This window comes from Pristiophorus japonicus, chromosome 22 (genome assembly GCF_044704955.1).
Source record: "Pristiophorus japonicus isolate sPriJap1 chromosome 22, sPriJap1.hap1, whole genome shotgun sequence".
Lineage (NCBI taxonomy): Eukaryota > Metazoa > Chordata > Chondrichthyes > Pristiophoridae > Pristiophorus > Pristiophorus japonicus.
Genome location: NC_091998.1, coordinates 8,668,239 through 8,691,843, shown reverse-complemented (window position 1 = coordinate 8,691,843; position 23,605 = coordinate 8,668,239).

Below are 23,605 nucleotides of genomic sequence, written 5' to 3'. Positions count from 1 at the left end.
TTATTGCAATTTCTATTATTTAAAAAAAGTGAAGTGTTTTATTTCTGTGTATGTTTTATTTGATTTTAGGGGTATTCTCATGGATAGTAATCGGAACTCAGAGCTCCCATTGTCAATGAGAATACTACATTGTGATTGGTGGGCCAGGCCCACGTGATCCCAGCATACACAGACAATCCTGGAAGACATGTTCCCGTATGCTGTACTGCGAAACTCAGCAGCCAACTGCAATCCTACGTTCCTCCGGGACCACCAGGAATTTTCGTTTAAACAATTTTGGTCGGAGGTGTTGGTTCGCAGTAACCACCTCCCCCCCCTCCCCACCCCCCCAATATCCCAGGATCAGACAGCTTTGATCAGCACTTAAGGCAGATCTTAAGACACAACCCAACTTGTAATCAATGGAGCTTCACTCCGCTATCAGTGTTGCCATGGTGTGGCCTAGCAACAAGGAGGCAAGGCTGGTGGGACGCCATGAATTTGATGAATTTGATTTTTTTTTTAAATCAATAGTATTGATCAGGACTTTTCAAATTACAATAGAGGATTGGTCTGAACAGGAAGTATTCCCCCAGGATCTGATTTTTCTCCCTTTAATCTCACCCGTCCCTCTATCGAGCTGCTGGAGAATGTGATGCCTGCCTTTTTAAATTGGCCTAGTCATCCTTTGAGCCGATGACGGGATGGTCATTAACACACAGTGACCCCTGTGACCTTGAATTTACTCAGTGTGAACATTAGCGGGCCAAGGTTCAAAGCATCCGTAGCGATTCTCATCACCGATATTTTTTTAACGGAGGTATTTCAATGGATTAATATCTCCATCATCATCATAGGCAGTTCCTCGGAATCGACGAAGACTTGCTTCCACTATTAACACATAACATCTATTGTAAGGGGAATAGATAGACATTTCTGCCACCGCAATCGAGACTCCAGGATGGTATGTTGCCTCCCTGGTGCAAAGGTCAAGGATGTCTCGGAGCGGCTGCAGGACATTTTGGAGGGGGAGGGTGAACAGCCAGTTGTCGTGGTGCATATAGGTACTAACGATATAGGTAAAAAACGGGATGAGGTCCTACAAGCTGAATTTAGGGAACTAGGAGTTAAATTAAAAAGTAGGACCTCAAAAGATAGTAATCTCAGGATTGCTACCAGTGCCACGTGCTATTCAGAGTAGGAATTGCAGGATAGCTCAGATGAATACGTGGCTTGAGGAGTGGTGCATAAGGGAGGGATTCAAATTCCTGGGACATTGGAACCGGTTCTGGGGGAGGTGGGACCAGTACAAACCGGACGGTCTGCACCTGGGCAGGACTGGAACCAATGTCCTAGGGGGAGTGTTTGCTCGTGCTGTTGGGGAGGGGTTAAACTAATATGGCAGGGGGATGGGAACCTATGCAGGGAGACAGAGGGAAGTAGAATGGGAGCAGAAGCAAAGGATAGAAAGAAGAAAAGTAAAAGTGGAGGCCAATCAAAAAGGGCCACATTACAGCAAAATTCTAAAGGGGCAAAATGTGTTAAAAAGACAAGCCTGAAGGCTCTGTGCCTCAATGCGAGGAGTATTTGTAATAAGGTGGACAAATTAACTGCGCAGGCAGCAATTAACGAATATGATATAATTGGCATCACGGAGACCTGGCTCCAGGGTGACCAAGGCTGGGAACTCAACATCCAAGGGTATTCAACATTTAGGAAGGATAGACAGAAAGGAAAAGGAGGTGGGGTAGCGTTGCTGGTTAAAGAGGAAATTAATGCAATAGTAAGGAAGGACATTAGCCTGGATGATGTGGAATCTGTTTGGGTGGAGCTGCGGAATACCACAGGGCAGAAAACGCTAGTGGCAGTTGTGCACAGACCACCAAACAGTAGTAGTGAGTTTGGGGACAGCATTAAACAAGAAATTAGGGATGGGTATTATAATAAAGGTACAGCAGTAATCATGAGCGGCTTTAATCTACATATAGATTGAGCTAACCTAACTGTAGCAATACGGTTGAGGTAGATTTCCTGGAGTGTATTAGGGATGGTTTTCTAGACCAATATGTCGAGGAACCAACTAGAGGGCTGGCCATCCTAGACTGGGTGATGTGTAATGAGACAGGACTAATTAGCAATCTTGTTGTGTGAGGCCCCTTGGGGAAGAGTGACCATAATATGGCAGAATTCTTTATTAAGATGGAGAGTGACAGTTAATTCAGAGACTAGGGTCCTGAACTTAAGGAAAGGTAACTTCGATGGTAGGAGACCTGAATTGGCTAGAACAGACTGGCGAATGATACTTAAAGGTTTGACGGTAGATAGACAATGGCAGACATTTAAAGATCACATGGATGAACTTCAACAATTGTACATCCCTGTCTGGAGTAAAAATAAAACGGGGAAGGTGGCTCAACCGTGGTTAACAAGAGAAATTAAGGATAGTGTTAAATCCAAGGAAGAGGCATACAAATTGGCCAGAAAAAGCAGCAAACCTGAGGACTGGGAGAAATTTAGAATTCAGCAGAGGAGGACAAAGGGTTTAATTAGGAGGGGGAAAATAGAGTATGAGAGGAAGCTTGCTGGGAACATAAAAACTGACTGCAAAAACTTCTATAGATATGTGAAGAGAAAAAGATTAGTGAAGACAAACATAGGTCCCTTGCAGTCAGATGCAGATGAATTTATAATGGGGAACAAAGAAATGGCAGACCAATTGAACAAATACTTTGGTTCTGTCTTCACGAAGGAAGACACAAATAACATTCCGGAAATACTAGGGGACCGAGGGTCTAGTAAGAAGGAGGAACTGAAGGAAATCTTTATTCGGCGGTAAATTGTGTTCGGGAATTGAAGGCCGATAAATCCCCGGGGCCTGATAGTCTGCATCCCAGTGTACTTAAGGAAGTGGCCCTAGAAATAGTGGATGCATTGGTGATCATTTTCTAACAGTCTATCGACTCTGGATCAGTTCCTATGGACTGGAGGGTAGCTAATGTAATACCACTTTTTAAAAAAGGAGCGAGAGAGAAAATGGGTAATTAGCCTGACATCAGTAGTGGGGTAAATGTTGGAATCAATTATTAAAGATGAAATAGCAGCGCATTTGGAAAGCAGTGACAGGATCGGTCCAATTAGCATGGATTTATGAAAGGGAAATCATGCTTGACAAATCTTCTGGAATTTTTTGAGGATGTAACTAGTAGAGTAGACAAGGGAGAACCAGTGGATGTGGTGTATTTGGACTTTCAAAAGGCTTTTGACAAGGTCCCACACAAGAGATTGGTGTGCAAAATTAAAGCACATGGTATTGGGGGTAATGTACTGACGTAGATAGAGAACTGGTTGGCAGACAGGAAGCAGAAAGTCGGGATTAACGGATCCTTTTCAGAATGGCAGGCAGTGACTAGTGGGGTGCCGCAGGGCTCAGTACTGGGACCCCAGCTCTTTACAATATACATTAATGATTTAGATGAAGGAATTGAGTGTAATATGTCCAAGTTTGAAGATGACACTAAGCTGTGAGGAGGACGCTAAGAGGCTGCAGGGTGACTTGGACAGGTTAGGTGAGTGGGCAAATGCATGGCAGATGCAGTATAATGTGGATAAATGTGAGGTTATCCACTTTGGTGGCAAAAACATGAAGGCAGAATATTATCTGAATGGCGACAGATTAGGAAAAGGGGAGGTGCAACGAGACCTGGGTATCATGGTTCATCAGTCATTGAAAGTTGGCATGCAGGTACAGCAGGCGGTGAAGAAGGCAAATGGTATGTTGGCCTTCATAGCTAGGGGATTTGAGTATAGGAGCAGGGAGGTCTTACTGCAGTTGTACAGGGCCTTGGTGAGGCCTCACCTGGAATATTGTGTTCAGTTTTGGTCTCCTAATCTGAGGAAGGACGTTCTTGCTATTGAGGGAGTGGAGCGAAGGTTCCCGGGACTGACATATGAGGAGAGACTGGATCGACTGGGCCTTTATACACTGGAGTTTAGAAGGAGGAGAGGGGATCTCGTAGAAACATATAAAATTCTGACGGGACTGGACAGGTTAGATGTGGGAAGAATGTTCCCGATGTTGGGGAAGTCCAGAACCAGGGGACACAGTCTAAGGATAAGGGGTAAGCCATTTAGGAGCGAGATGAGGAGAAACTTCTTCACTCAGAGAGTTGTTAACCTGTGGAATTCTCTACCGTAGAGAGTTGTTGATTCCAGTTCATTGGATATATTCAAGAGGGAGTTAGATATGGCCCTTACGGCTAAAGGGATCAAGGGGTATGGAGAGAAAGCAGGAAAGGGTTACTGAGGTGAATGATCAGCCATGATCTTATTGAATGGTGGTGCAGGCTCGAAGGGCCGAATGGCCTACTCCTGCACTTATTTTCTATGTTTCTATGTTTCTATTTCTTAGGTGGCTGAATAGCCCAATACGAGAACCATTGTCCCTGTCACAGGTGGGACAGATAGTCGCTGAGGGAAAGGGTGGGTGGGACAGGTTTGCCGCAAGCTCTTTCTGCTGCCTGCGCTTGATTTCTGCGTGCTCTTGGCGACGAGACTCGAGGTGCTCAGCGCCCTCCCGGATGCACTTCCTCCACTTTGGGTGGTCTTTGGCCAGGGACTCCCAGGTGTCAGTGGTGATGTTGCACTTTATCAGTGAGGCTTTGAGGGTGTCCCTGTAATGTTTCCGCTGCCCACCTTTGGCTTGTTTGCCGTGACGGAGTTCCAAGTAGAGCGCTTGCTTTGGGAGTCTCGTGTCTGGCAGGCGGACAATATGGCCTGCCCAGCGGAGCTAATCGAGTGTGGTCAGTACTTCAATGCTGGGGATGTTGGCCTGGTCGAGGACGCTAATGTTGGTGCGTCTGTCCTCCCTGGGGATTTGTAGGATCTTGCGGAGACATCGTTGGTGGTATTTGACTTGAGGTGTCTACTGTACATGGACCATGAGTCTGAGCCATACAGGAGGGCGGGTATCACTACAGCCCTGTGGTCCAGGAGCTTGGTGGCAGTTTTGAGGGCCTAGTCTTCAAACACTCTTTTCCTCAGGCGGCCAAAGGCTGCACTGGTGCACTGGATATCTCCATCACCGTAGCAGACAAAGTAGCTTTAAGACCCGTCTGTTTAACCACTGGTAAAATCTCCGAGGTTCCCCAATCAATGTTCCTGTTGAGCTGCGTGTCTCAGGGTCCCGCACAGGCCACTTGCCAACTTTACAATAGGAAACACCGTGCTCGCGCGGGATCTCGAACGGGCCACGCAGTCCCTTAAAGGGGCCATGCACCCAATAAAAACATTAAAGGGAACATTGTCCCCAACTTTCAAAAATGCCCTTTTAGGTTGGCAGTGTCAAATGTCCATTAACTGTCTGGTAGATGGCCAGAAGCTGACAGTCTCCTGGTATTATCATGTGCTTACATTTGATAATGATACAACTCACTAATTTATTTTATTTTGGATTCCCATCAGCATGTTGACAAACATCTTTCTTTTTTTAAATCTATCTCTGTAATCTCCTCCAGCCCCACAACCCCCCTCCACCCCCGAGATGTCTGCGCTCCTCTAATTCTGCCCCCTTGAGCATCCCTGATTATAATCACGCCACTATCAGTGGCCGTGCCTTCTGCTGCTTAGGCCCCAAGCTCTACAACTCCCTCCCTAAACCTCTCTACCTCTCTACCGCTCTTTCCTCCTTCAAAACATAGCTCTTTGACCAAACTTTTGGTCACCTGCACTAATTTCTACTTGGGTGTCAAATCCTTTATCTCATAATACTCTATGAAGTGCCCTGGGCCGGTTCATTACGTTAAAGGTGCTATATAAATACAAGTTTTTGTATTTTTTAAACATTTAGTACATATTTTTCAACGATGTTTAAACATGAGCAGGCCAGAGTGTTACCTGCAGACAGCTCATTCGTCTTCTCTCAGCAGAATGCTTCATACACAGCGATAAGCATTGTGGATTCTTGTATAAATAGCTGCACCGGTTGTGTATGATATAAAGATTGATTCACATTTACATGGCACCATATCATTGAAACAGTTCAAAGTGCTTCTCAGATTGAATAACTTGAATGTGCAATGACCGTTGTTTAATAGGTAGACCCAGCAGACATTGTAGAGCAGCAAAAAAAGAAAAGACTTGCATTTATATAGTACCTTTCACGACCACCGGACGTCTCAAAGCGCTTTACAGCCAATGAAATACTCTTGGAGTGTAGTCGCTGTTGTAATGTGGGAAATGCTGCAGCCAATTTGTGCACAGCAAGCTCCCACATACAATAATGACCCAGATAATCTGTTTTTTTGTTATGTTAATAGAGGAAGAAATGTTGGTCAGGACACTTCGTCTATAATCTTTAACACCCATCTGCTCTCTCGCAGGTTAATACTTTCTATAAAACACTCCCTCAGTATTGGACTGGAGTTTACGTAAAACAAGTTAATACCGCGGGTACAATAGCAGAGTGGTTATGTTACTAGACCAGTAATTCAGAGACCTGGGCTAATGATCCAGAGACAACAGTTCAAATCCCACCATGGCAGCGGGGGAATTTAAATTCAGTGCCACGTGATAGTCAGAGTAGGAATCGCAGGATAGCGCAGATGAATACGTGGCTTGAGCAGTGGTGCAGCAGGGAGGGATTCAAATTCCTGGGGCATTGGAACCGGTTCTGGGGGAGGTGGGACCAGTACAAACCGGACGGTCTGCACCTGGGCAGAATCGGAACCAATGTCCTGGGAGGAGTGTTTGCTAGTGCTGTTGGGGAGGATTTAAACTAATATGGCAGGGGGATGGGAACCAATGCAGGGAGACAGAGGGAAACAAAAAGGAGGCAAAAGCAAAAGACAGAAAGGAGATGAGGAAAAGTGAAGGGCAGAGAAACCCAAGGCAAAGAACAAAAAGGGCCACTGTACAGCAAAATTCTAAAAGGACAAAGGGTGTTAAAAAAACAAGCCTGAAGGCTTTGTGTCTTAATGCAAGGAGTATCCGCAATAAGGTGGATGAATTAACTGTGCAAATAGATGTTAACAAATATGATGTGATTGGGATTACGGAGACGTGGCTCCAGGATGATCAGGGCTGGGAACTCAACATCCAGGGGTATTCAACATTCAGGAAAGATAGAATAAAAGGAAAAGGAGGTGGGGTAGCATTGCTGGTTAAGGAGCAAATTAAGGCAATAGTTCGGAAGGACATTAGCTTGGATGATGTGGAATCTATATGGGTAGAGCTGCAGAATACCAAAGGGCAAAAAACGTTAGTGGGAGTTGTGTACAGACCTCCAAACAGTAGTAGTGATGTTGGGGAGGGTATCAAACATGAAATTAGGGGTGCGTGCAATAAAGGTGCAGCAGTTATAATGGGTGACTTTAATATGCACATAGATTGGGTTAACCAAACTGGAAGCAATACGGTGGAGGAGGATTTCCTGGAGTGCATAAGGGATGGTTTTTTAGACCAATATGTCGAGGAACCAACTAGGGGGGAGGCCATCTTAGACTGGGTGTTGTGTAATGAGAGAGGATTAATTAGCAATCTCGTTGTGCGAGGCTCCTTGGGGAAGAGTGACCATAATATGGTGGAATTCTGCATTAGGATGGAGAATGAAACAGTTAATTCAGAGACCATGGTCCAGAACTTAAAGAAGGGTAACTTTGAAGGTATGAGGAGTGAATTGGCTAGGATAGATTGGCGAATGATACTAAAGGGGTTGACTGTGGATGGGCAATGGCAGACATTTAGAGACCGCATGGATGAACTACAACAATTGTACATTCCTGTCTGGCATAAAAATAAAAAAGGGAAGGTGACTCAACCGTGGCTATCAAGCAAAATCAGGGATAGTATTAAAGCCAAGGAAGTGGCATCAAATTGGTCAGAAATAGCAGCGAACCCGGGGACTGGGAGAAATTTAGAACTCAGCAGAGGAGGACAAAGGGTTTGATTAGGGCAGGGAAAATGGAGTACGAGAAGAAGCTTGCAGGGAACATTAAGAAGGATTGCAAAAGTTTCTATAGATATGTAAAGAGAAAAAGGTTAGTAAAGACAAACGTAGGTCCCCTGCAGTCAGAATCAGGGGAAGTCATAACGGGGAACAAAAAAATGGCGGACCAATTGAACAAGTACTTTGGTTCGGTATTCACTGAGGAGGACACAAACAATCTTCCGGATATAAAAGGGTTCGGAGGGTCTAGTAAGGAGGAGGAACTGAGGGAAATCCTTATTAGTCGGGAAATTGTGTTGGGGAAATTGATGGGATTGAAGGCCGATAAATCCCCAGGGCCTGATGGACTGCATCCCAGAGTACTTAAGGAGGTGGCCTTGGAAATAGTGGATGCATTGACAGTCATTTTCCAACATTCCATTGACTCTGGATCAGTTCCTATGGAGTGGAGGGTAGCCAATGTAACCCCACTTTTTAAAAAAGGAGGGAGAGAGAAAACAGGCAATTATAGACCGGTCAGCCTGACATCGGTAATGGGTAAAATGATGGAATCAATTATTAAGGATGTCATAGCAGTGCATTTGGAAAGAGGTAATATGATAGGTCCAAGTCAGCATGGATTTGTGAAAGGGAAATCATGCTTGACAAATCTTCTGGAATTTTTTGAGGATGTTTCCAGTAGAGTGGACAAGGGAGAACCAGTTGATGTGGTATATTTGGACTTTCAGAAGGCTTTCGACAAGGTCCCACACAAGAGATTAATGTGCAAAGTTAAAGCACATGGGATTGGGGGTAGTGTGCTGACATGGATTGAGAACTGGTTGTCAGACAGGAAGCAAAGAGTAGGAGTAAATGGGGACTTTTCAGAACGGCAGGCAGTGACTAGTGGGGTACCGCAAGGTTCTGTGCTGGGGCCCCAGCTGTTTACACTGTACATTAATGATTTAGACGAGGGGATTAAATGGAGTATCTCCAAATTTGCGGATGACACTAAGTTGGGTGGCAGTGTGAGCTGCGAGGAGGATGCTATGAGGCTGCAGAGTGACTTGGATAGGTTAGGTGAGTGGGCAAATGCATGGCAGATGAAGTATAATGTGGATAAATGTGAGGTTATCCACTTTGGTGGTAAAAACAGAGAGACAGACTATTATCTGAATGGTGACAGATTAGGAAAAGGGGAGGTGCAGCGATACCTGGGTGTCATGGTACATCAGTGATTGAAGGTTGGCATGCAGATACAGCAGGCGGTTAAGAAAGCAAATGGCATGTTGGCCTTCATAGCGAGGGGATTTGAGTACAGGGGCAGGGAGATGTTGCTACAATTGTACAGGGCTGTGGTGAGGCCACACCTGGAGTATTGTGTACAGTTTTGGTCTCCTAACCTGAGGAAGGACATTCTTGCTATTGAGGGAGTGCAGCGAAGGTTCACCAGACTGATTCCCGGGATGGCGGGACTGACCTATCAAGAAAGACTGGATCAACTGGGCTTGTATTCACTGGAGTTCAGAAGAATGAGAGGGGACCTCATAGAAACGTTTAAAATTCTGACGGGGTTAGACAGGTTAGATGCAGGAAGAATGTTCCCAATGTTGGGGAAGTCCAGAACCAGGGGACATAGTCTAAGGATAAGGGGGAAGCCATTTAGGACCGAGATGAGGAGGAATTTCTTCACCCAGAGAGTGGTGAACCTGTGGAATTCTCTACCACAGAAAGTTGTTGAGGCCAATTCACTAAATATATTCAAAAAGGAGTTAGATGAAGTCCTTACTACTAGGGGAATCAAGGGGTATGGTGAGAAAGCAGGAATGGGGTACTGAAGTTGCATGTTCAGCCATGAACTCATTGAATGGCGGTGCAGGCTCGAAGGGCCGAATGGCCTACTCCTGCACCTATTTTCGATGTTTCTATGTTTCTATGTTTCTAATTAAATAAATCTGGAATAAAATGCTCGTGTCAGTAATGGTGACCATGAAACTACCGGATTGTCGTAAAAACCCAACTGTTTCACTAATGTCCTTTAGGGAAGGAAATCTGCCGGTCTGACCTATATGTGACTCCAGACCCACAGCAATGTGGTTAATTCTGAAATGGCGGCTCACCACCACCTTCTATGGGGCAATTAGGGACAGGCAATAAATGTTGGCCCTGCCAGCGATGCCCACATCCCGTGAGCGAATAAATAAAAAATAAATTAAGATAGCAAATGGAGGGACGTCATATAAATGCATTCAGCGTAGATCAATATCGCAACAGTCATTTCTGGGCTTGCACTTTGTTTTAAAACAATCAGAATCGTTTAGAAGCAAAGCAAGTAAGGGTTGATGCAACAAAAAACACAGCTATCTTCCTCCATCATAAGACAACTAAAAGGTTTTGTTTTTGTTAATTTAGATGATTAATAATAGATTATAAGCCAGCACCATTTACTAAAGAGAATGTTTAAAACAGCCATATCTGGTAAATTACTGGGGGAAAGCATCCAAAGACTTTGTTCTTGCTTCACTTTCAATCATTAATGCTCAAGTTTCCAATTAAATACCATTACCGGTTCAAAGGGCTCTCCCTTTCCCCACTCACTCACTCATTCACTCACACGATCATGCTTTGAAACTGGACTGCAAGCTTCTACAAAAGAGCATAATTCACTAATTTATGGAACGGGGAAAGAGAGGGGAAGTAGGAGGGGGTTGCTTTAGGTTGGTGATTATCAAGTTTGTTATGTGTGAATAAAGAGTCTGACCAGATACTGTGAGCTCAAAGCAAAGTCGTCCTTTATTACAGGTCTCCAGAGTGCCTCTCCAGCCTGTGAGCCCTCCTTATGTACAGGTGTTCCCAAGGGATTGTGGGATCCCTTGGGACTCCAGGGGATGAGCCCTCTGGTGGTTAAACAAGGTATTTACAGGTTTACATATATAACAAAGGTGAAGAATCCTTCTTGTTGGAAATGAAACACCCTTCCACCTGTGTCTCAGCACCAGACTTTCTGGAGCAGTGTAAGATGGTAACTGTGGCAACAAGAGTGGGTCCGAGGCTGGGTATTCTGTGACGAGTGTCTCACCTCCTGACTCCCCAAAGCCTTTCCACCATCTACAAGGCACAAGTCAGGGGTGTGATGGAATACTCTCCACTTGCCTGGATGAGTGCAGCTCCAACAACACTCAAGAAGCTCGACATCATCCAGGACAAAGCAGCCGCTTGATTGGCACCCCATCCACCACCTTCAACATTCACTCCCTCCACCACCGGCGCACCGTGGCTGCAGTGTGCACCATCTACAAGATGCACTGCAGCAACTCGCCAAGGCTTCTTCGGCAGCACCTCCCAAACCCGCGACCTCTACCGCCTAGAGGGCAGCAGGCGCATGGGAACACCACCACCTCCACGTTCCCCTCCCAGTCACACACCATCCTGACTTGGAAATATATCGGCCGTTCCTTCATCGCCGCTGGGTCAAAATCCTGGAACTCCCTCCCTAACAGCACTGTGGGAGCACCTTCACCACATGGACTGCAGCGGTTCAAGAAGGTGGCTCACCACCACCTTCTCGAGGGGCAATTAGGGATGGGCAATAAATGCCGGCCTTGCCAGCGATGCCCACATCCCAGGAACTAATTTTTTTTAAAACAGCTCTTCAGGTCATCACTGCAATTTGCACACTAGGTTTTCACACCAAGCTGGCCATTAGGGAGACACCTTGGGTAAAGGCTGTACACTTGACACAGGCTGCCCCCACGAGTCTGAGTGTCCAGTATTAAAGCTGCTTCGACAAGAGGTCTGAGAGCAAGTCACCCATCTGCTCTTTCTAGAGAGAAAAGGCAGCATGTTTAACTGGAGGTAACGAAAGCCTGAAAATAATATTTTTGTGGGAATACCATTTCTTTTCCCCAGTGAGTAAGATCTTGCAACTTCTGCATTCAGGATAACAAAAGCACGGACCGAGTATCCCATATACTTCCTAATTAAATAAGGCAATAAATTAACTTTTACGGTTATCTTTGACATTGTTCAGAGTCTGGGCGACAGATCAGGCGGGAGAAACTCGCTCGGTTCACGTCCACATTTGGCGCCGGTTTTGCGGCAGTGCGGAGGAGTACCGCCCGGGAGCGCCACGCCATTGTGCAACGTCCCCGGTATCAACAGCGCTGCGATATTCGCTTGGAGCGGCACCCATAGCGCCCCCTAGTGTGACGGGCGGTCAGAGCTTTCCCAGGGCGCTAGAAACATAGAAAATAGGTGCAGGAGTAGTCCATTCGGCCCTTTGAGCCTGCACCACCATTCAATAAGATCATGGCTGATCATTCCCTCAGTACCCCTTTCCTGCTTTCTCTCCATACCCCTTGATCCCTTTAGCCGTAAGGGCCACATCTAACTCCCTCTTGAATATATCCAACGAACTGGCATCAACAACTCTCTGCGACAGGGAATTCCACAGGTTAACAACTCTCTGAGTGAAGAAGTTTCTCCTCATCTCAGTGCTAAAAGGCCTACCCCTTATCCTTAGACTGTGACCCCTGGTTCTGGACTTCCCCAGCATCGGGAACATTCTTCCTGCATCCAACCTGTCCAGTCCTAATGATTGAAGGTCAGTGAAATTGATATTTCTTTGAATTTATTTTGCCATTCACCTGTATTTGCGGGGGAGCACTTTATCGGGAATGTTTTTTGTGCCGATTTTCTTTCAGCAGCGAGAGCTCTCTTAGGGCCCGCTCTTTAGCTCAGGATCTTCAGTTGCACACCTGGCCGAGCTTCCTGAGAGAAGTGTGGAACGCCTCGCTTCGCGCTCCGCCCCACTCTCAGGGCGCAGCGACCGAATTTTTTGGCTGCCGTCGCAAACCATTTGCCGGCGCAAAATTTACCGCCCCTCCGCCGTTAGCGCCCGAACAAGACTCCAACCGAATCTCCACCCCACTGAGTTATAAGTGCCCACTACCATCAACTGTACAGAAGTCTGCATTTGGAGTGCTGTTGATTCACAGCATTCAGCTCTGCACCTAAAGCACCGGTAATGTATCGAGTGGCTTGGAGTGAGAGGAAACATTTTGGCTTGCTGGGAGGAAGAGTCCCTCATTCACCCTTTCCCTCTCGAGGTTTCACTCGAACATGGGGAGGAAGCTGCTTTGCCTTGCCTTTCCTCTCCGATGCAGAGCAGCGCTCAGGAAGTTGGCTTTAATGACTCCCATTATCAACTGTGCAGATGCATTTGTAAAAAGCGATTTCCCTGACAGGAAACGGGGCAAAATAAATAAAAAATGTTAAGATGTTTGGAATTATGGCTCGGTGGCGCTTACAGCATACATAATGAAGGAGAAGGCTGACTCTACTGAGATCTGCAGTGGCCCTTTACCTCTGGAACAGGAGTCGAGTTTCACCCAGACTGGTGAAGCACAGATCCTTTCTGAGCCGGGTGTGCAAGGTTTCCATTGCAAACTGGGTGCGAGTCCGTAGCACAAAAGTGCCAGAGGTCGGAACAATGAGCAGTTGCACTATTCCGATAGATGTGGTATGAATTGGAAACATCGCAGTCGTGTAGTTGTGGTACGTGTTTGACACTGATGTTAAGGCACGGTTGGAACAGGATAAAAGAGGGGGTTTACTCTGGAAATAACCTATGCTATTCCTGACCTGAAAATAACATACATTCAGAGTAAAGCAACGTTCTATTTTCCTACACATCCCCAATCGCACTAGCTGTACTGCACTCAAGGCTGGCTCATTGAATGTTTTCAAGTCAAAGATAGATAGATTTTTAACCAATAAGGGAATTAAGGGTTACGGGGAGCGGGCGGGTAAGTGGAGCTGAGTCCACGACCAGATCAGCCATGATCTTATTGAATGGCGGAGCAGGCTCGAGGGGCTAGATGGCCTACTCCTGTTCCTAATTCTTATGTTCTTATGTTCTTAACGCTTTGCAGTGCTGCAGACAAGAGGGCCGACAATTATGCCGCCGGGTTTGGCCGGGCCGCCAACAGGCAGCCGGGCATGCCCTCCATTAAGAAGCACGTCAAAGATTGATTCCATCTCTGAGCAACCCAAACTCAGCGCTTTCAAACTGGTTGAAAAAAAACACCATTCCAACCAAACCATCTCCGACACACACAGGACAAAGAGAATTTTTAAAAAGAGAAAGAAAGACTTGCATTTCTATAGCGCCTTTCACGACCACCGAACGTCTCAAAGCGCTTTACAGCCAATGAAGTACTTTTGAAGTGCAGTCACTGTTGTAATGTGGGAAACACGGCCACCAATTTGCGCACAGCAAGCTCCCACAAACAGCAATGTGATAGTGACCAGATAATCTGTTTTGTTAAGTGATGTTGATTGAGGGATAAATATTGGCCAGCAAGCTCTTCTTCCAAATAGTGCCATGGGATCTTTTACGTCCACCTGAGAGGGCAGGCGGGGCCTCGGTTTAACGTCTCATCCAAAAGATGGCACCTCCGACAGTGCAGCATTCCCTCAGCACTGCACTGGGAGTGTCAGCCTAGATTTTTGTGCTCAAGTCCCTGGAGTGGGACTTGAACCCACAACCTTCTGACGCAGAGGCGAGAGTGCTGCCCACTGAGCCACTGGCTGATATTTTCATAAAATTGAAAGTTATATTAGGAAAGAATGGGAAGCAAGATTGAAGAAAACTAGGAATGGTTGGAAAGGAGGTGAAGGAGAGAGGACCTCAGTGGGGGTATACAAGATACTAAGTGGAACAGAAACCTTGGACATTATTTAAAATGAAATGACTGCGGATCAAGAAGGCAAATTCACGACTGATGTCAGGAGGTGATCAATGAGTTCCTGGAATGGCCACTGGGTAGCGCAGTGATTAAGAAGCAGTCAGAAGTTGCGATGGGGCGAGCCATGGTATCGATGGAAGTAGGAGGTAGAAGGGCCGAATGGTCTGCCTCGTCTCTATTAATCTTTATGATAAGCTCTGGAACTCCCTCCATAAACCTCTCCGTCTCTCTATCCTCCTCTAGGACGCTCCTTAAAACCTACCTCTTTAACCAAGCTTTTGGTCACCTGTGCTAATTTCTTCTTATGTGGCTTGGTGTCAAATCTATCTGTTTTGTCTTGTGTAACACTGCTGTGAAGCGCCTTGGGATATTTTACTACATTAAAGGCGCTATATAAATAAAAGTTGTTGTTATAATAGGGCAAACAGAATAAAGCGACTCCTGGCATTGGAGCAGCTTTGTAATAATAGCATCCGTGTTTATTTCGTCGTCATGGTAGCGAGCAAAAAACTACCTGGCCCAGACAGGTGGTCAAATCCCTGGAGCCGTCAGCCGCCTCAGTGTTTGGAGGAAAGTTACCGATTTATGGCTGTAAAGGAAGGCAACAGCTGGAGTAATGTGTTTGGACATGCAAGTGTTAGCTCCCTCTTACCTGCAAATGGCAGAGGAGTTGTGATCGTTCCCGGTAACAACCTGGAACGAGAGGGGGAAAAGAACACTCACAATGGCACTGGCATTTGTGGGGCTGTCTCCTTGTTGGGCGCCAGCCTGCGTTAGAAGCTGGTAGAGACACTAGAAGAGAAAACAAGAAAGCAACACCAAGGTTACTAATCTTCAGAAAAACACAGAAGAAGACCATGAACTAAAAATTGATTAATGCAAGCTTTTAGAATGTAATACAAGTTTTTGGAATTAAGTTGGACAATTAAGGACATTCTGTGGTCAGGAACCAAAACTGACTTCATGCTTAGCAACAATGGAGTTGTTACCTGAGGCGCTGAACTTGATTGACCAGGGTGGGGAAAACAGCCACAGGAGACATCAAGTCTGTAAAAAGACCGGACAACAAAGGACCCCACGAAATGCAAATTTTTAGATAACAGAGGATTCAGCATAAGGAAATATCTTTTGCATTGTCGACTCCGTGGCAACTTAGTAGCCGTTCAAACTCATCACCACAGCCAGTTAAACAAATCACCACATCGATACTTGGATCTCGGTCTAGCGGGAAACTTATTCAAAATCTGGATATAAATATGCCAGCTCGAAGCAGCTCAGCAGAAGAAGGACAAGAAGACAAAAGAAGCGGCAGAAAAGGAATAGAAGCTGCAGAGAACGGTCAGAAGATGAACCAACAGGTCACGGAACCAACGACCATGAATCTCTGGTGATTGTATGTCTAAAGTCAAATTTCTCTCAGCAGTCTAGTAGTCCTGTAGTTTTAGTCGGGTTTTGTTGCGTAATAAAACGGACACTGGGTTAATCCTACATTATGTGCCACGTGTTGTCCTTACCCACTATAAGTTCCAAGGTCTAAGAATCAGAGTAGAGTGAACAACAAACACCCTACAACACTGCCATTATCCTTTATTACTGTAGCCTCCAGAATTCACAATGGTTGGCCATAAGACTCTAGCCTCGTGCCCTCTTTTGATCTTTGCATTCGGAACTGTTGCTCAACATTGGTCACATGTTTCTCTCCTCCTCTTCCTCAATCTCATCTGACTCCCTGTTGTTGTGTGGGGAAAGGACTGTAATGTATTTGCTTTATGGGTCCTTTGCTTCAGAATTCTTAGCAACATATTGCTATTAAGAACTAGTTGGTTTATTAGCAAAAGGTCTAACAATCACACGACACATTACCAGTTCATCCACCAGGCTCACAACCATCTGCCTCATCGTGGATCCCCTGAACCCAATTGACTGGAGTTTTATTGAGTCTTGTGAACATAATGTGACTGGCTAAGCCACTCACAATGCAACAGCTCTACAACTATTTTGAGCAAAAATTTAAATCAAGTGTCCCCTTTTGATAAGGGCACTAAAACCCACACATTTCCAAATAAAACTTTAAAGGAAACTTAAATCAAATCAAAATTTGGTTGCCGGGGGTGATGATGCACTTCAGTCCCTCCGGCGTCCACCTCTCGCAGAAGGCCGCGAGCGTACCGGTGGACACCGCGTGCTCCATCTCCAGGGACACCCTGGCTCGAACGTAACCGCGGAAGAGAGGCAGGCAGTCGGGCTGAACGACCCCCTCGGCCGCCCGCTGCCTTGACCGGTTAATGGCCACCTTGGCCATGCCCAGAAACAGTCCTACGAGGAGGCTCTCTGACCCTGCCCGCTCCCCTCTGCACAGGGTACTCAAAGATCAAGAGCGTGGTCAACAATCTACAACTCTTTTGTTGAGAACAAAACAAACATTAAATCAAGTGCCCCCTGATTAAAGGGGGGGGACACTCCAAACAGTTTTCAAATGCCCTTTTTTGATTTTTTTTTTGTGGTTTTTTGGGGGTGTTTTTGTGGGGGTTTTTGTGGGGTTTTTTGGGCACTAAAACACAATTATACAAGTGTCCCCTGGCTAAAAGGGGAGGGGACACTAAAATCCGGCACAGTAAACAAATGAAACTTTAAGACATATAAAATCAAATTAAAATTTGGTTGCCGGGAGTGATGATGCACTCCAGTCCCTCCAGCACCCACCTTTCGTGGAAGGCCGCGAGCGTACCGGTGGACACCGTGTGCTCCATCTCCAGGGACACCCTGGCTCCGATGTAACCGCGGAAGAGAGGCAGACAGTCGGGCTGAACGACCCCCTCGACCGCCCACTGCCTGGACCGGCTGATAGCCCCCTTGGCCATGCCCAGAAGCAGTCCTATGAGGAGGCCCTTCGACCTACCCCGCTCCCCCCACAGCGGGTGTCCAGAGATCAGGAGCATGGTCAACAGTCTACAAACCTGAGAGCATCCTCACCGGTGCATACATTACAAGGACCTTTGGCTGACTGAAGCCTAGAGGGGAGCTAATGTAACACCACATTTTAAAAAAGGAGGGAGAGAGAAAGCGGGTAATTATATACCGGTTAGCTTGACATCAGTAGTGGGGAAAATGTTGGAATCAATCATTAAGGATGAAATAGCAGCCCATTTGGAAAACAGTGACAGGATCGGTCCAAGTCAGCATGGATTTATGAAAGGGAAATCACGCTTGACGAATCTTCTGGAATTTTTTGAGGATGTAACTAGTAGAGTGGACAAGGGAGAACCAGTGGATGTGGTGTATTTGGACTTTCAAAAGGCTTTTGACAAGGTCCCGCACAAGAGATTGGTGTACAAAATCAAAGCGCATGGTATTGGGAGTAATGTACTGACGTGGATAGAGAACTGGTTGGCAGACAGGAAGCAGAAAGTCGGGATTAACGGGTCCTTTTCAGAATGGCAGGCAGTGACTAGTGGGGTGCCGCAGGGCTCAGTGCTGGGACCCCAGCTCTTTACAATATACATTAACGATTTGGATGAAGGAATAGAGTGTAATATCTCCAAGTTTGCGGATGACACTAAACTGGCGGTGTGAGCTGTGAGGAGGACGCTAAGAAGCTGCAGGGTGACTTGGACAGGTTAGATGAGTGGGCAAAAACATGGCAGATGCAGTATAATGTGGATAAATGTGAGGTTATCCATTTTGGGGGAAAAAACACGAAGGCAGAATATTATCTGAATGGCGGCAGACTAGAAAAAGGGGAGGTGCAACGAGACCTGGGTGTCATGGTTCATCAGTCATTTAAAGTAGGCACGCTGGTACAGCAGGCGGTAAAGAAGGCAAATGGTATGTTGGCCTTCATAGCTAGGGGATTTGAATATAGGAGCAGGGAGGTCTTACTGCAGTTGTACAGGGCCTTAGTGAGGTCTCACCTGGAATATTGTGTTCAGTTTTGGTCTCCTAGTCTGAGGAAGGACGTTCTTACTATTGAGGGAGTGCAGCGAAGGTTCACCAGACTGATTCTAAGGATGGCTGGGCTGTCATATGAGGAGAGACTGGATCAACTGGGCCTTTATTCACTTGCATTTAGAAGGATGAGAGGGGATCTCATAGAAACATATAAGATTCTGACGGGACTGGACAGGTTAGATGCGGGAAGAATGTTCTCGATGTTGGGGAAGTCCAAAACCAGGGGACATAGTCTTAGGATAAGGGGTAGGCCATTTAGGACTGAGATGAGGAGAAACTTCTTCACTCAGAGAGTTGTTGACCTGTGGAATTCCCTGCCGCAGAGAGTTGTTGATGCCAGTTCATTGGATATATTCAAGAGGGAGTTAGATATGGCCCTTACGGTTAAGGGGATCAAGGGGTATGGAGAGAAAGCAGGAAAGGGATACTGAAGGAATGATCAGCCATGATCTTATTGAATGGCGGTGCAGGCTCGAAGGGCCGAATGGCCTACTCCTGCACCTATGTTTCTATGTTTAGACAGTAACGATCTGACCCCTCTTCCTTTATAGAGAAAAGTCCTGACAAATAATCTTCACCTGAAATGTTAACCTGTCATTTCTCTTTTCAGGTACTGATGAAGCACATTTCCAGCCTTTTCTGTTTTTATCTAAGATTACATCGCACCACCCCATAACCATAAAGTGGGTCAAATAACTCTCTCACCAAAAACACTGAAGGAAATATTAATATTCTGTCTGCAATGGATCACTTCTGAAAATGAGAATATTCAGACATTTACAACAGATATATGAATATATATCTCTCATTTTATTAACAAATTGTCATGGTTCATCCTTGCTTTCACAAGAAAACACAGATTCAGGGTCAAAAAGTTCAGCGTCAAGAGGGCATAGATTCAGGGTCAAGGTAGCACAGTTTTAGGGTTATAAAATGTGAGTTTGGGACAGATGTCATGAAGCAATTCTTCACATAGCTGAAGATCTATAGATGGAGATGGTGGCTAGGATTGGTGGCTAAGACTCGGACCCAGCGCTCATTTAAGAAACAGCTTGGTGCTGTGACAGAAAAACAATAGGGTTAGAACCACGAGATCAAACATGGTTTCATCATCTTGTGATAAACTTCAGTATGGAGTAAGTCAAAACCATTTGACCCAGTAAGTCCATTCCTTCCAACAGACTGTGCGCAAAATGCATGGCCCAATTTAGTTAATGTTCTGTGGAAGATGAATAATCACAAGTGAAACTTTATAGATGAGATTTTGTGAAATTTACCGTGACACACTGAGGTAATCAAACGAAAACTCAAGGGTAACAATGTAATAACACGAACTGCATTACACAACTTGAACAGGCACATTCCACATTTCTCTGATTCCAACTGTACAACAAGAAAAGTCAGACATGGAAAACAACAAATTGAAGCCTATGCCTCCCATACCCAACTCTCCCATTGAAGCCCATCCCTCCCATACCCAAATCTCCCATTGAAGCCCATCCCTCCCATACCCAACTCTCCCATTAAAGTCCATCCCTCCCATACCCAACACTCTCATTGAAGCCCATCCCTCCCATACCCAACTCTCCCATTGAAGCCCATCCCTCCCATACCCAAATCTCCCATTGAAGCCCATCCCTCCCATACCCAACTCTCCCGTTGAAGCCCATCCCTCCCGTACCCAACTCTCCCATTGAAGCCCATCCCTCCCATACCCAACTCTCCCATTGAAGCCCATCCCTCCCATACCCAACTCTCCCGTTGAAGCCCATCCCTCCCGTATCCAAATCTCCCATTGAAGCCCATCCCTCCCATACCCAACTCTCCCGTTGAAGCCCATCCCTCCCATACCCAACTCTCCCATTGAAGCCCATCCCTCCCATACCCAACTCTCCCATTGAAGCCCATCCCTCCCATACCCAACTCTCCCGTTGAAGCCCATCCCTCCCGTACCCAACTCTCCCATTGAAGCCCATCCCTCCCATACCCAACTCTCCCATTGAAGCCTATCACTCCCATACCCAACTCTCCCATTGAAGCCTATCCCTCCCATACCCAACTCTCTCATTGAAGCCCATCCCTCCCATACCCAACTCTCCCATTGAAGCCCATCCCTACCATACCCAACTCTCCCATTGAAGCCCATCCCTCCCATACCCCAATTCTCCCATTGAAGCCCATCCCTCCCATACCCCAACTCTCCCATTGAAGCCCATCCCTCCCATACCCAACTCTCCCATTGAAGCCCATCCATCCCATACCCAATTCTCCCATTGAAGCCCATCCCTCCCACACCCCAACTCTCCCATTGAAGCCTATCCCTCCCATACCCAACTCTCTCATTGAAGCCCATCCCTCCCATTCCCAACTCTCCCATTGAAGCCCATCCCTCCCATACCCCAACTCTCCCATTGAAGCCTATCCCTCCCATACCCAACTCTCTCATTGAAGCCCATCCCTCCCATACCCAACTCTCCCATTGAAGCCCATCCCTCCCATACCCCAACTCTCCCATTGAAGCCCATCCCTCCCATACCCAACTCTCCCATTGAAGCCCATCCCTCCCATACCCCAATTCTCCCATTGAAGCCCATCCCTCCCGTACCCAACTCTCCCATTGAAGTCCATCCCTCCCATACCCCAACTCTCCCATTGAAGCCTATCCCTCCCATACCCAACTCTCCCATTGAAGCCCATCCTTTCCATACCCCAACCCTCCCATACATTAACTCTCCCCCATTGAAGCCCATACCTCTCATACCCAAGCAATGAAGCTCATCCTTCTAGTACCCTACTTGCCCCAAACAGCACCCTATAATATTTTGAACAATTGCAATGCTTTTACTTCTATTTGCTTGACAGGTTATTGCAAACATTTATCACAGAGAGTAAAGCTCTTCCTAATATATCGCTTTTAAATTAACTTTTCATTCACTTCCATTTATTTCCGCTAGCCCCACTTTCCCGACTTAATAATATGCTGGGTTTACATTATCTATCTATTTAATGTTTGATATACTTTGATGAGCTCCCCACTTAACCTCCTTTCTTCTAAACTGTAAAGCTTTAGTTTTGCTAAGCCGTCCTCATAACTCATCCCATTTATACTTGGCATCACCTTGTTGCTTGTCTCTGCATGGTTTTAATTCTATGTACATTGCTTTTTAGCATGGCAGCCAAAACGGAATATAGTGATGGGCCAGGAATCAGTGGCCAACACGCTTTTGGCACCGTGCCCGTTTTACAGGCATAAAATGGGTGCTTAAAGCATCCAATATGACGGGAGGAGTGCAGGCTCACATTCCACGCCCACCATGTTGCTAAAGGTCAAAGTATAGGTGTTCACAATTCTCATCCGTGTTTACAATTCCCTCCATGGCCCTCGCCCCTCCCTATCTCTTCAGCAGCCCCCCCGCCCCCACCCCGAGATATCTGCACTTCCTCTAATTCTGCCCTCCTGAGCATCCCTGATTGTAATCGCTCCACCATTGGTGGCCGTGCCTTCTGTTGCCTGGGCCCCAAGCTCTGGAGCTCCCTGCCTAAACCTCTCCGCCTCTCTGCCTCTTTTTCCTCCTTCAAGACGCTCCTTAAATCCTACTTCTTTGACCAAGCTTCTGCCCTAACTTCTCCTTATATGGCTCGGTGTCAAATTTATTTGTTTTGTCTTATTAATACTGCTGTGAAGCGCCTTGGGACGTTTTACTATGTTAAAGGCGCTATATAAATACAAGTTTCTGTTGTTCACAGACCCCCGCCTGAAACAGGCGTGAGGCATACGCAAATAGGCCTTTTTTAGGACTCTTTCCCAAAATTGGGTTGCCCGGAACACGGTCAGCGCTGGGCCTGCTGCACTCAGGATAACCACGTCTACGTGCTGCCAAACCAGCTGTCCCTAAAGGCACCACTAGAGGGCGTCGAGGGGCGGGACCCCTGCCCTGGGAGTGTTTGATTTTTGGTCAGTAGGCCGGTGCCATTGGAGGGAGCAGCGAACGGCAGCCCAGCCCAGAAATCGGCGCGGTCCCAGCCTGCAAGACCATCAGCAGGTTGGGGTCATTGTAGGGACCACTGCAGGGAGCAGCGCGTGCTGCTGCAGGAGGGCGACGGCTGCGAAGCCACGTCGCTGATCGCGGTGCGGGCAGGCACAGCAGGAGGGGCGAAGGAGCGGCAAGAGTCCATAGAGGGAAGTGACCGGGGCACAGGAGAGGCGTGAATCTGGGGCCCAGAAGAGGCGAGGGCCCAGGGGCAGCACGGGCCCAGCCCACACTGTGCTATGTGTACGCGTTCGGTCTGTGTAGCAGAGCAGATCTCCAGTCATCTTGGGTAATCCTTGCCACTGGACCAAGACCTAGCTTTGCCAAACCCGTTTGGTGGCTGGTGTGTAACGGCCACCACATGTTAAAAAAATCCACGCACAGGCATCTTCCACCCTTCACGATGTAGTTCAGGATCTGGAATATTAGGTCCTTCGTTGAAACACCTGTGAACTCATTCCTTTTCGGCGTGGAAGCAAGTCATCCTCGCTTCGAGGGACTGCCTGTGATGATGAGAGGCCGCCACCAAACAATACTCACCTGAATGTGGAGCCAGAGGAATAGGAGTTTTCCTAGCTCCGTGGCAGTCCCAAAGACCATTGTCAGGCCCCCGCGCAGCCCCCTCCTGATAAGTCTCAGCCCCTCCAGAGAATCGAGCACATAATCTCAGCTGACACTCCAGCGCAGTGCTGAGGGAGCGCCGCACTGTCGGAGGTGCCGTCTTTCAGATGAGCTGTTAAACCGAGGCCCCGTCTGCTCTCTCAAGTGGACGTAAAAGATCCCACGGCCACTATTCAAATTAAAGAGAATTATTCCTAGTGCCTTTCCCAATATTTATCCCTCAATCAACATCAGATTATCTGGTTATTATCACATTGCTGTTTGTGGGAGCTTGCTGTGCACAAATTGGCTGCCGCATTTCCTATATTACAACAGTGACGACACTCCAAAAAGTACTTCATTGGCTTCACTAAAGT